The sequence below is a fragment of the Octopus sinensis genome, linkage group LG7, assembly GCF_006345805.1.
Source record: "Octopus sinensis linkage group LG7, ASM634580v1, whole genome shotgun sequence".
Lineage (NCBI taxonomy): Eukaryota > Metazoa > Mollusca > Cephalopoda > Octopoda > Octopodidae > Octopus > Octopus sinensis.
In genome coordinates this window covers 113,694,352-113,708,180 of record NC_043003.1, presented here as the reverse complement: position 1 = coordinate 113,708,180, position 13,829 = coordinate 113,694,352, and the positions used below count along the sequence as shown (strand labels likewise).

Below are 13,829 nucleotides of genomic sequence, written 5' to 3'. Positions count from 1 at the left end.
ATTAAAAAGCCACCTTAGTCATTTACTCTGGTGATAAATACATTCAGCTTACTATCCTTAAATGCTTGACACTTGAAACGGCATCCAGATTTAAAATGGAAAAAGTATCAAATTAATTTCTTTGAGGATAATATTATGGCACACTAAAAAGTGTCCAAGTGATTGATACCCAAGTGGGTGGTGGGGGAAATAACATTTGAAATGATGATGAGGATGGGGATAAGTTAGTATTATTTAGTCCCAGGTTATCTCACATCAAGCAAAACTCTGATCAAAGCAAATCCATGACCATCCCGTCTTTTCTAAATATAGAATTCTAGAACTGCATTACTATGCATATCTTCTTCTTTTTGAAGAGGTTAGGTTGTTATATGAGGAGATATGGCTTCTATTTCTAGCAAGTCAAGCTACTACATGGTGGTTTCTTTATTGGTCGGATGATTAATGCAGTATATAAAAAAATTGACAGAAAAAATGCCTTAATTGAAAATTCAAATTTGTGTTTGATCCTTCTAGCAATGGTCAATGTTAAGGAGGTAGAGAGGAATCATCAAAAAATACCAGTTATATTACTGGGGCCCATTTGGTTTTGTCTTGTGTTATCTGTGCAATTGGTCTGGTGCCAAAGTAAGAAATAATAATAATTATTATTGTTATTCTTCCTATTGTTAGCATCATCGTTGTTGTCGTCATCATCGTCGTCTTCATCGGCATCACCATCATCATCATCACCATCTCCATCATCATTGTCTCTTATTTCTATTAGTTATTGCAACTGAATTCTTTTATGGCTGAATCTCCGTATCAACTTTCTTCCATAAATTGTTCAACGTGGAATTTATTGATTTCGTTCTATCGATCCGACAATCGATTAGAAATAACAGCTACACATTTTTAGCTCTTGTTTTGCAGTTCTTCATTTCTTTTTCATATTTCTTTCTTTCCCCTACACATTCCACACCACACACACACATTATTATTATTATTATCATTATTATTATTATTATTATCTCTTATTTTTCTTGTTATTGTTGTAATTATTATTCCTGCTTTATTTCTCCTTCTCATGTATATGTCTTCTGTTCACTTTTGTTTTTCATTTCATTTATTTCATCTTATATTCTGTTGTTTTTTTTTCTATCTTATTTGATTTTGTTTAATTAATTCTTATGCTTTTCTGTATAATTTCTCTTTTTTCTTCACACTCTTAACTTTTCTCATATCTCTCTCTCTCTCACACACACACATACACACACGTATGCACGCACACACAATTTCTTCTCTCTCTCTCTCTCTCCTCCTCCTCCTCTCTTCAACTCCCACCCTGATACACTCTCTTAACTAACATCACCACCGCTACCATCACTGCCACCACTACTATAATGACGACCACCACCACCACCACAACCACCGCCATCATCATCATCATCACCATCATTACCAATATTACGACTATCTATGTCATCTTCCATTTTTACACCTCCACATCTCTTGTTCTGTTCTTCTTCTGTAGAATTTCTGGAAAATGACTTTTCCCTAACAAGTCCTGCAGCTTTCATTGATTCTGATCAACAACAGGAACAACAAAAACAACAACAGCATTAGCTATTATATTGAGAATGATGATGATGATTCTCAATATAATATTTTCTCCCCCCACCCCTACCTCTCTCTTGCTTTTCTGTTTATTTTTTACATTATTTATTTTTTTTTTTCCATTGAAAAAACATTTCAATGCTTTCACAAAAGTCTTTAGTATTGATTTTTCAAATTTAATTATGAAACTTGCATGAACACAACCTCACATACAGATCATGTGAACGCAGACATACATGCACTCGTGCACATACACGCATGCAGATAGCCTACACTCACACAATCACCACATGCAAACACACATCCATTGAGAGGATGTTATTTTGAACATCACTGAAGAATTCATTCATTTACACACACACACACACACACACACTCGCAAAAAGGAACACATTATTTTTCTTATAACTACCATTCAAATACATACATACACACCTAAATGTGTGTACGAGTTACTAACCAGCCATGAACAACAACATTAGCAGTTAGGCACACACACACGTAATGTGTATATAATGAATATTTTTCAGATGTATGTATGCACATGTTCATGTGAAGATATGTATGCATTTGCACACACACATCCACACACATATACACACACAGTTGTAAACATATAAATCCATATGCTTTCATTCATATTTTGTTTACTGCACCAACATACTCTCAATAAATAACTGTATAGGTGGACATACAACATCTATATAGTGGCCTCCATATTGATTTATTATACGCCTTTCTATCCATCTCACAAATACACACCTATGTGTACAACTGAACACCCATTTAGCTACATACTCATACTTTCCATACAGGTTATTAAAAGGTTATCGAAAAAATATTACATTCATGCTATTAACTTGACCTACATAAAGAGATGCTTTTATAGATATGTGTTTTTGTCAGTTGTCCGTCCTAGAGCTGCTATCTACATTGAAGGTGGGGCCCATGTAAAAGATGGTAAGAATAGTAATTAGGATGGCAGGTATTGTTGCTGCTCTGCAGGCAATGGAAGTATTTCTGATGACCTGTGTAGGTCTATGTAAAGCTGTATATATAAAAAAAGAATTAAAAGTACTATGCAACTTCATAAAAATCATCATCATCATTATTATTATTATTATTATTATTATTATTATTATCATTATTATTATTTTTGTTGTTGTTATTACAAGCAAATCTACTTATCTCCGATGGAGGCATGAAATGAGGGAGGCAAGTCATAGCAGTATGTATGTATTGAGAAATGTGTAAAATGGACTTGATAGATTACTGGGTGATGTCTGAGAGAAATCACATTATTCTTGGTGATACAACATTCTATTGCAACTAGTCTTGTTTGCGACTGACATGTGATGAGGATTCACTCCCGAATTGAAATAGGCTCCCAATTTCTGTACCATGAATGGTTATGAGGACCATTCTTAAAGAAAGCCAGAACTTCTTTTGACCACTACATAAAGAGTATTAAGAAGAATATGTTATTTAGATATACTTTTTAGTTGTTTACATTATTTTAGCTTGTTTATACTCTTATACATTCAAAGTTCACAAATTTCCTAATTTAAATTATGAATCATATTCCTTTCCATATCAATATGATTACAAAACTTCTTTGTAGATGATATTTTCTGTTAGGTCGACACCAATTTCCAAATTACTGGAGTCTGCTGCTCTGCTCATAATGATGTATAACTGGCCGTGTGTAAACATCAGAGGGCATAAAAATACACCTACACAATCTAAAGTCTGGTCCTGTGCCTTGTTTGCTGTGAATATGTGAGCAGAATCTTTAAGGTTGCAAAAAATCGAACTAAGCTTTACTTCTCACTGTTCTATGTGAATAATGTCTGGATGATCTGGTACCATGGGTTATTTTGATTGACAAAACTGAGATGTAAACAACAGCCACTTCGATTAGCCGTTTCAAATCCTGCTCGAGACTGACACTCTTCAATAACCACTAAATAATCACACACACCATATACTGACACTCACTTTTCCCATTTTATTTTCACTATTAACTGTCCTTGTGACCCCCTTCATATCTGTGATGGGGCCACGAACTATACGATGAAAATCCAGAGTTACTCATAGTCAGTGAATTTTTAATAAATATGCGTAGGTGGTTTATCAGTTCCAAAATCGATATCCACGAAATGATCGTATTTTCTGATTTTTGTTTTAATGCTAAAACCTTCCTGATAACTGTCTTTGTTATCCCAGCCACCTGGTTGTGAACAGGGAACAGACAAAGAGACGGTGAGATACATGGACGTAATGCCCATTATGGAAAGGTGGCTGTGTGGTAAGTACCTTGCTTACCAACCACATGGTTCCGGGTTCATTCCCACTGCGTGACACCTTGGGCAAGTGTCTTCTACTATAGCCTCGGGCCGACCAAAGCCTTGTGAGTTGATTTGGTAGACAGAAACTGGAAGAAGCCCGTCGTATATGTGTATATATATGTATGTGTGTATATGTTTGTGTGTCAGTGTTTGTCCCCCCACCATTGCTTGACAACCGATGGTGGTGTGTTTACGTCCCCGTAACTTAGCGGTTCAGCAAAAGAGACCGATTGAATAAGTACTAGGCTTACATACATACATTAAGACATACATATTTACACTCACAAATACACACAAACACATAACACACACATATATATTTCTTTACTAAACACAGAGGGGACAAATAAGGACAGACAAAGGGATTAAGTCAATTTCATCGACCCCAGTGCGTGACTGGTACCTAATTTATCGACCCCGAAAGGATGAAAGGCAAAGTCAACCTCGGTGGAATTTGAACTCAGAACATAGCGGCACGCGAAATATGGCTACGCATTTCGCCCGGCGTGCTAACGTTTCTGCCAGCTCACCGCCTTTAACATATATAAACACATATAACACACACACACATTCAGACACACACATACATACATATGTATATGTCTATATGCAATTCCATAGGTGTACGTAATTGTATACGTTTGTCTATTTATATAATATACATATAGGTATTATTAAGATATAAAATATGTAATGTAAACTGAATGAACTGAAAAGTAAATTAAGCCATATGCTTTACAATAAAATAAGTATATTTTTTTCTCATGTAAGACATAATTGTCTCTCTATGATAAATGTTATATAGTGCTATGCATGTGTATTCATTTCACCAGCAGAACTGCAAGTGATACACTTGTTGGAAATAAACTCATTTATATACATTAGTAACTGACACAGAACCAAAAAATGAAACAAACAAAAACGTTATTAATCCAAAGATCTAATATAAGTTTTAAGCAAAAATTCCCTTGGAGTAAGTTTCTCTACATGAAAGTAGCTACAACAATTTTGGGCATATTTATTTCAAAACATCTCTCCCTCTGTCTCTCTCTGTTACAGTCTTAATGATGATGTGAATACATGTGTGTCTTATTAAATGTTATTTGTTATCATTAAATAACATTATTTAATGAATTTGTCTCAAAAGAACAATTATTTCCAGTGTATTCTATTTTAATAAGCATACTTTGATTTACTTTTCCAATTTCATTTAATTAACATATATTACTAGCAGTATCACCCGGCGTTGCTCGGGTTTGTAAGGGAAATAACTATATAAGCATTTTTAGAAATGTAAAAGCCATCTCAATATGGCTAACCACAAAGGTGGGGTGTTATTGTAGCTTTTTACGTTCTGAGATTTAATAATAAATTTTTAGAGAGTTACTTCCCTTATATATGCCAAAAATGCATTAAAAATGGAAAAAATTGATGGTAAATATTTTAAAAATCGTAGACGCGCGCTAATACCCAGAAGGGCTCGATATGAATCACGACTATAAGATACCCGGTTTTGGTTAAACTGCACCGCAAAATGTGGGAGTAGTTAGGAATCTAAATCGTAGGAGACAGACAGCACACAACCTCTCTTTTATATATAAAGATTACACTTGCCTTATCTAAGTCTGTTGAGCTCTTTCATAGACTTTGCATGAAAATAAATACATCCTTGATGTGGGTGAGAAATATCCATTTACAGGTTTGCACATATACTCAACAAATCGAAGAAAATGTAGGTTTTCAAATATGTAAACTAAACATTTGTAGATACATAAAACCAATCGCAATGTCAGATGCTATTTGCCCCTCTGAGGGGTCAGTCATTTGAATTCTTTATATAGAATTAGTTGCTGTTGCTAGCTGAATCATCCTAACTGTTCCATGTGGATATTCTTTTCTTTCTTTTTTTCTTTTCTTTTACTTGTTTCAGTCATTTGACTGCGGCCATGCTGGAGCACTGCCTTTAGTCGAGCAAATCGACCCCGGGACTTATTCTTTGTAAGCCCAGTACTTATTCTATCGGTCTCTTTTTGCCGAACCGCTAAGTTACGGGGATGTAAACACACCAGCATCGGTTGTCAAGCAATGCTAGGGGGACAAACACAGACACACAAACATACACACACACATACATATATATATATTATATATATATATATATATATATATATATATATATATATATACAACAGGCTTCTTTCAGTTTCCGTCTACCAAATCCACTCACAAGGCATTGGTCGGCCCGAGGCTATAATAGAAGACACTTGCCCAAGATGCCACACAGTTGGACTGAACCCGGAACCATGTGGTTGGTTAGCAAGCTACTTACCACACAGCCATTCCTGCGATAGGTACCATTAATGGAATTAATATGATTCTTGTATATTCAATAAGGAATTAAAAGAAAGAATAGGGTGATATTGTTGAAAAAGCTTAATGGAATTTCATTAGGCAAGACCAGATTAGCTTACTGTCTTATATTGGTCAGTTTTATAGTTATAAAATCTAGGCTATTACCATAGTTAAGGTATTATTTTTGCAGATAGAAATTTATTTTCTATTAACTTCACAACATGCACCTGACTCTTATCAGGTAGATCTCATATTTCTTTATGAGGATTCCAATGATGACTACCACATTAACTTCTGAACAAATGATAAAATTAAATGACTTTTCTAAGGTAGCCATTCATCATAAACAATTTCACAATTTATTAACATGTGGACACATGCAAGCCCGTGTGAGCACATACACCCATACATGCCCACACGTGTGCACACACATGCACAGCGTTACTAGTGTATGAAGGAAAAAAAAAGGCAATGAACCATTTTTATTGTCTGCAAATACACTTTTAGATATTTAATTCATTTTAATGCAAACTGCTATTTATAATTATTTTTAGGAGTAAAATGTTCAATATAATTAATTAGAAAAGTAAATTAGTAATTGACTGTTGTAACATACAGGAATTTCACAAAATTTTAAAATAAAGTAGTTAAGAGAATTGGGGGATTAAATTTCTCTCTCTCTCTCTCACTCTCTCTCTCTCTCTCTCTCTCAGGTATCCACAAACACAGACATTTCTCTGTATGCGAGTGTTTTAGTGTGTTTGAATGTGCTTTTGTATACCAGTTTTCAGTCAAACCATTCAACCCATACCAGCATGGAAAGTGAACATTAAATGATGATGATATATGTATATATACCACTTTGCAGACAGTTGGCAATTTTCAAATAAATTCTACTTCAGCTGATATCCAAATAACAATCTATGAATTTAAAATATTTTGTTTCCTTGCTGTGTGTCTGTTACACGAGTCTTTATGTTTCATACTGTACAATCTAAATTAAGGCTGAATGTTGTTGTTAACCGTACATTTAAAATTTTTAAATCTACATGCTATTTATCCTGTATTATGATTTCAAAATGTGAGTGTCTGATATATCATGTGCATTATGCGTGCATTTTGAGACATGAATAAAATATGGAAATTTGAACTAATAGCTAATGCAGTAACATAAATAAACAGAGGCCAATACCTCAAAGAGTTGATAAGAGTATTTTCTTGAAAAACAACACACCTCCAAATGACACTCCTTCTCTTTTGAACAATATTGAAATTGATCTTATATCTCTGTGTGTCTGTCATTCTCATTTATTTTCCCATTCCACTTTTTATTACAAACATGACTGTTGTGTAGTTGTGTTATCTATCAAAACTACTTAAAATTCTTCACTCCCTCAGTATTGACTAAAGATCTCTAAAACGTGATTTCTATCTCTTCAAATGAGTTTTGCATTTGCATTATATTTTCAATGTTATCTTTGCAGAACACAAGATACAAGCACACCATATCATGTATTTGCAATATATACCATTTATATACCATAATGGCGGTGCCCCAGCATGGCCACAGCTCGTGAGCTGAAACTAGATAAAATAGAAAAAATTAAAAAAATTTGTTGTGCTATATATGTGTATGTGTTGAAACCTAAATTTTGAAGAAGTTTGTCCTAAAATCATGCGTACATGAATACACACACACACATTTACGCATATAAACATATTCGGAATATTCAAAGGGATTACTTAAATGAGCACAGGGACTTGGTTTACATTTTAGTCATGATCTACTCCTGATCATGTTCAAAAGTACTGAATTATTGTTTGTATGAGGTGGCATCAAAGAGTTCCCTGACTAGTTCTGTAGCATGGAAACAGATGGCAGCACATGACTGTGTGCACAGGGAAAACTAGCAGTGACCTTCATGAGGCAGTGTGTCGAGTGACATCACAGTGTTCAGTTCACAAGTTGTGAGATTTGTGTTTTTGTGATCACGTGTGTATGTTGTAGTCTGTGATTTTGTGAGGAATAGGAAGCTGGAACAAAGACCCAATGTGAAATTCTGCATTCAACTTGGAGGGAAGTCAGCTACAGAGACATTGAGCATGTATCAGCAAGCTTACGGCAATGAGGCAGTGGCTCATGCACAATGAGCGATCTGGAAGGCCTACCATGACCATCACCCCTGGAAATGTGGAGGAAATTCATCAGCTTATGTATGAGGATAGTCAGAGGACAATCAGCAACATTGGTGATGTTGTTGTCCTGTCATATGGGTCTTTGTAGGCAATCCCCACATCTGAATTGAATGTGTGGCATTCTGCTGACCACTGAGCAGAAAGAACACCACATCGAAGTCTGTCAAGATCTCTGTCCACATGTCACTGTTGACCCATCCTTCATGTTGAGGATCATCACCAGTGATGAGAGTTGGGCCCATGGGTACAACTCTGAGATAATGCAGCAGCAGCAGCAGTCACAATCAAAGAGGTCTTCATTTCCATGATTGAAAAAGGCACAACAGAGCTGCAGGTCAATCAAGAGTGTCTCATTGATTTTTCAATGTCTGCGGTATTGTGCTTCGAGAATTCATCCTGCAGGCCCAGATTATCAATCAAGAGTTCTACTGAGATGTTTTGAAGAATCTGAGGGAGGACATTCAGCGAAAGTGAGAAGATCTGCGGAGTGTGAAGAATTGGATTCTTCATGTTGACAATGCATACTCAGTCACTGAGCTCACCTCACTCATGAATTTCTCACCAAAAAACAATGTGCTATCACTTTGCATCTGACCTATTTGCCAGATTTAGCACCTGCAGACTTGCATCTCTTCACCAAGATGAAAATGCAGCTCAAAGGTCACTGTTTCAACACCTTTGTTGAGATCCAGAGCAAACCACAAAAGGTCCTCAACTTGCTTACAGAAAATGACTTCCAGGTTGGATTCCAAAAGTGGCTGAAATGCTGGGACCAGTGTATTGCTGTGCAAGGTGATTATTTCAAAGGAGATGATGTTAAAACTTAGGTAAATAAGTTCTTTTTCTCTTTTTTTTTAACAAAACTAAGTTCAGGAACTTTTTGATACCAGTTCCACATATCTACAATTGAAAATGCTTTAGCTGAGAACAGAATATCCTGTTGTCCACTTTGGAATTGTAATAAAAAAAAGCAAGAATACTGGTCTATTTGTAATAACTAACCATATATACAAATGAGAGAGAAAGTGAATAATGAACGTAGGTGTATTATTGCAAAATCTCATTTTCTCTTAAGAGTTTGACTGACAAGTTGTTATGTTTTATCTGCCATTGTTCAATCTACATCAAACATGCCTCAAATTAAAGGCATTTCATCAGAGAACATTCTGTAATATTCAGTTATGAAAGAAATTCAGAACTTTTATCATGCAATGTGCTCTTTACTAAGATATCTAGGTGTGAGAGGCGAATGATAGGGTCACTATTTCTAGTAAGTTGAGCAAGCATGTTGAAGCTCCCTCGTTAGCTCGTTCTACTGAATCTTATAAGTTGATGGAGATAATAGTTGTATGTCGTTATCTTTATGAGTGCTGACAGCTGCTGCATACAGCCGAATAAAATATTAACACTTACAGTTGCAAAGATGCTATTTTCTATGGACCGCATGAAACTTGATGATACTTAAGTATTAACATATGTGTTATGCTTCAGTGGTCCTGATATATTTTTAATACATTTCAAATCTATATTTTCCAGTTGTTATTCATGTCAATGCAATGAAGGAAGACTTACTGTAGCAAATGGTTAAATAAGATAGCATCACATAAATAACTTTAAAAAAAACTTACCTCCCTCCACCTCCATAGTAGCTGCAAATGGAAGCAAAACTGTGTGCGCATGCGGGCACACACACACACATGTATACATATACATACACACACATATATATATATATATATAAATAAGCAACGAGAATGACTCCGGTAATTTGGTACGATTGTTTCATACTACATCATTTTATTAAATGTTGTAAGTATTACAACAGTTTTAAAATGCTGAGCACTCATCAGCCATTTATAGAGGTTTCCCATTAATACAAAAATTTTCATATCAAGTGGATATAAATCGTGTTAAATGTAGGTGTTGTAGTAGTAGAGGTAGCAGTAGTAGCAGTCGCAGCATCAATGACTGGTGTGTCGTAGTTTACCGATAGTTTCTAGAAACATCAAGTACAACCTCTCTTAACCCTTTAGTGTTTAAACTGGCCAAATCCTGCCCAATATATTCCACATGTTTTATATTCAAATTTGCAATATCTAGCCTCTCACACCTAACCTACATTGACATTCTAAAAATAAACAATCAGATCATTGAAACCTCAAACCTAGAAGATAATGCATGATTAATTCAAAACAATTTGAGTAAAAAATATATTACATTTAACAGAGTAATCTGAACACTAAACGGTTAAGAAACATTCTTTAGTAGAAATTATTCTTAAAATCAGGTGTCAACAGCATAAGTCCCATTATGATTTTTGTACATGTGTGATCAATAATCTCTTCAGTGACAACATTGAAAGTGATAATGGTGATTATGACAATTAATAGATATACAAAGACTATATAAGCACACATTCACATACATACCCTAAATACCTATACACACACACACATATATATATATATATATTCAGCAAAAATTTTGATACAGATGAATATGGTACTTAAGTTAAAGGCACCAGAATTTGCTATGGTATTATCCATATAAATCAAATAGGGTGATTATAATCAAAATAAGCAACAAGGATATCCAAAGGTAGTGTAGTACAATCGTTTCATGCTACTTCATTTAATTAAACAATGTAAGTATTACATCAGTTTTAAAATGTAGAGCACTCTTCAGCCACATATGGAATTTTTAAAATTAAATTTTAAAATTAAATTTGTCTATATATATATATATATATATATAGACAAATTTACATGCATACATATGCATTCATAGAAGTAAGCGCATATATTAACACATACCCCCCCCCCCCACAAAAAAACAAAAAACATACACATCTGTATAAGTGTTTTAGATATTATTTTGCTGTTGCTATTGATGATGATGATGATGATGATTGTATGAAAATACATTGAGTAAGACCTTGTTGCTAACTGATGACTTGGAATGTGATTGGTTTGAAGGCTGCTTCTTGGATTCCTTGAGGTTTCTATGGTAGAAAGGAAGAACTGCTGTTTTTGGTATATACATTATTGAATGGCATCGATGTTTTCCATTGTCTAATCAATCAGAGGAGAGGAAAAGGGGGGAAAAAATTGTAGAAGTATATAAATGAAAAGGACAAGAGGAAGCAGATAGAAGAGGCTTAAGAGAGAGTTGCAGAGAAATGGAAGGCGGTGAAATTCCTTTCCATTTATGAGTCATTCCAAGATGCTTCCTGTTGTGAATGCCCGGACTGTCTTTCTTGCACAGGCAGACATTATGAAAATTGTGTGTATGACTGAATGTTGCCTCCATGTTTGTGTGTCTGTAGATGAATGGCTCTGCTGGAAAAAGTTTTTCAAGGTTGGAAAGAAAAGATTTTTTACTGCATAACTAATGGAAGGTTATGAAGAGATTCTATAGGAAAAACATCAACATCATTCTATTCATTATTATTGTTCTTGCGTTGGCCTTTGCAAATCAATTTTTTCTCAGTTTTGACAGTAGTAAGGTTTTTATCCTTTGCTTTTGTTTCCATTTTTTTTTTATTTTCGTTTGTTTTGTTTCATGATTTATTGACATTTAAAATAAGTGTTTATTTTCTAAACACATTCTTAACAAAGTTATTTCATTTTTGGAACCTCTGCTGTTCCGCCTCATGAAATTTTCCTTATATGGTCTCTCTCTCTCTCTCTATATATATATATAATATATATATATATATATACATACAACCCATGTTGCCTATTATTGCCATCGCCTTCCCCTCCCCCCACCACCACCACTCATATTTGCCAGTGACTCTGCCTCCACCAGTGTTCACCATTCACTGCCTTCACCTTTCCCTCTCATTCCATCTGCTGCTCACCTTTTATATTCCTGCGAATCTACCTGACCATTCACCCTTGCCAGTCTTCTCTGCTACTCCTCTTATATTCACTGCCCCGCAGTTTGAGGGTACAACCTGATCTCTCTTCACTGCCATCTTCTCTCTTTTTCTAGCAGAGTCAGCTATGCATCTCCCCTACTATAGACACCTGCTTTTGTCATTGTATCATACTGTAACCCCTCATCCCCTGACATAAAGGCCACCTCCCTCAAGACTACACCGTCTCGTTTGGGGAGGTTTGCTCTTGTTAGTTACTTTGTTGACTCACTGGTGACAGTGTATTGTAAAAGATTTACCAGGACATTCTGAAGGAGTTTCCATTAGGATGGGCGTCCAGCTATAGAAGCTATGGGAAAGCAGCTTAACCCTTTCATTACTGTATTTCTGTTGAGATGCTCTGTGTTTCTTTCAATTACTTTAAATATAACAAAGAATTTAGTAAAACAACTTAGTCATCTTTCAGCTGGTGTTAGGGTCATAAAGTGTGACTAAGGTTTGGTGGAAGATTTCAATTCAAAACTTATGAAAACAAAACATTTGTACTCAGAGCCAGGGCCGGTTTCAGCCGGGTTGGTAATGAAAGGGTTAAAGGTGCTTTGCACCGTTTTTAGACTTCTTGACTTCTGTGAAACTGTGCAACCTATGTCAGCATGGGAGATGAGTTTTGGATGTCTAAACTGAAAGAGCATCAACAAACACTGAAACTATGAGACTCACTGTGTATTTCAGCATTTAGGGGTATATACAAGTAAATATTAATTAATGTATATGTGTGTGTCTGTGTGACAGCCTGGAATTTAGGAGATAAATCATGATCTCACATACATGCACACACACATAGAGAGAGAGAGTGTGTGAGAGACATGAATGTATGAGTGTGTGTTCATATATAAATATGACTCATGCCTATGTTATTATATGTTCATTAGCTTATATTTGTGTATATCAATATCTGTGTACATCTATTTCGGCAAAACATAAAATTAAATATATTTATTTTCTAGCACTCACAAATACATACTTAGACATAGAAATATGCCTCATTAAAGTAGTTCATATTTCTGAAAAAGAATCATACTTGAAAGCATTAGAGCAGTAATATATTTTTTAAGTAGTCAAAGGTTATGACTGGCCATAGAGTGACCATTCGGTTTGCACCTATAAAGCACTTAGCAGTATAGGCAGCTCATAAGACTCAACTAGCGGAAGATATATAACTGATCATTATGTATTTTTTACTCAAGTTGTGGAGAGGCTATGCATCCTGAGCCATTTGAGTCTGACAAGTCACCTGTATTGCTAAGTGCTTTATAGGTGCAAAACCACTGCTCCCTCTATGACCAGTCATAACTCCTGACTTACAAATATATGTATATGGGAAATTGTTTGTACTTTCTTGTCTCTTTTTCTATTTTGTCATTTTTTTTTTTCATAACAATCTCTTTTCCTCTTTT

The 13,829-nt window shown here is 35.0% G+C and overlaps 1 protein-coding gene across 9 annotated transcripts in view; it reads left to right on the top strand.

The window, feature by feature from the left end:
- Positions 1 to 13,829, top strand: part of LOC115214302 (teneurin-m) — a 517,371-nt gene that overhangs the window by 215,473 nt on the left and 288,069 nt on the right. The gene's annotated exons all lie outside the window — the stretch shown is intronic.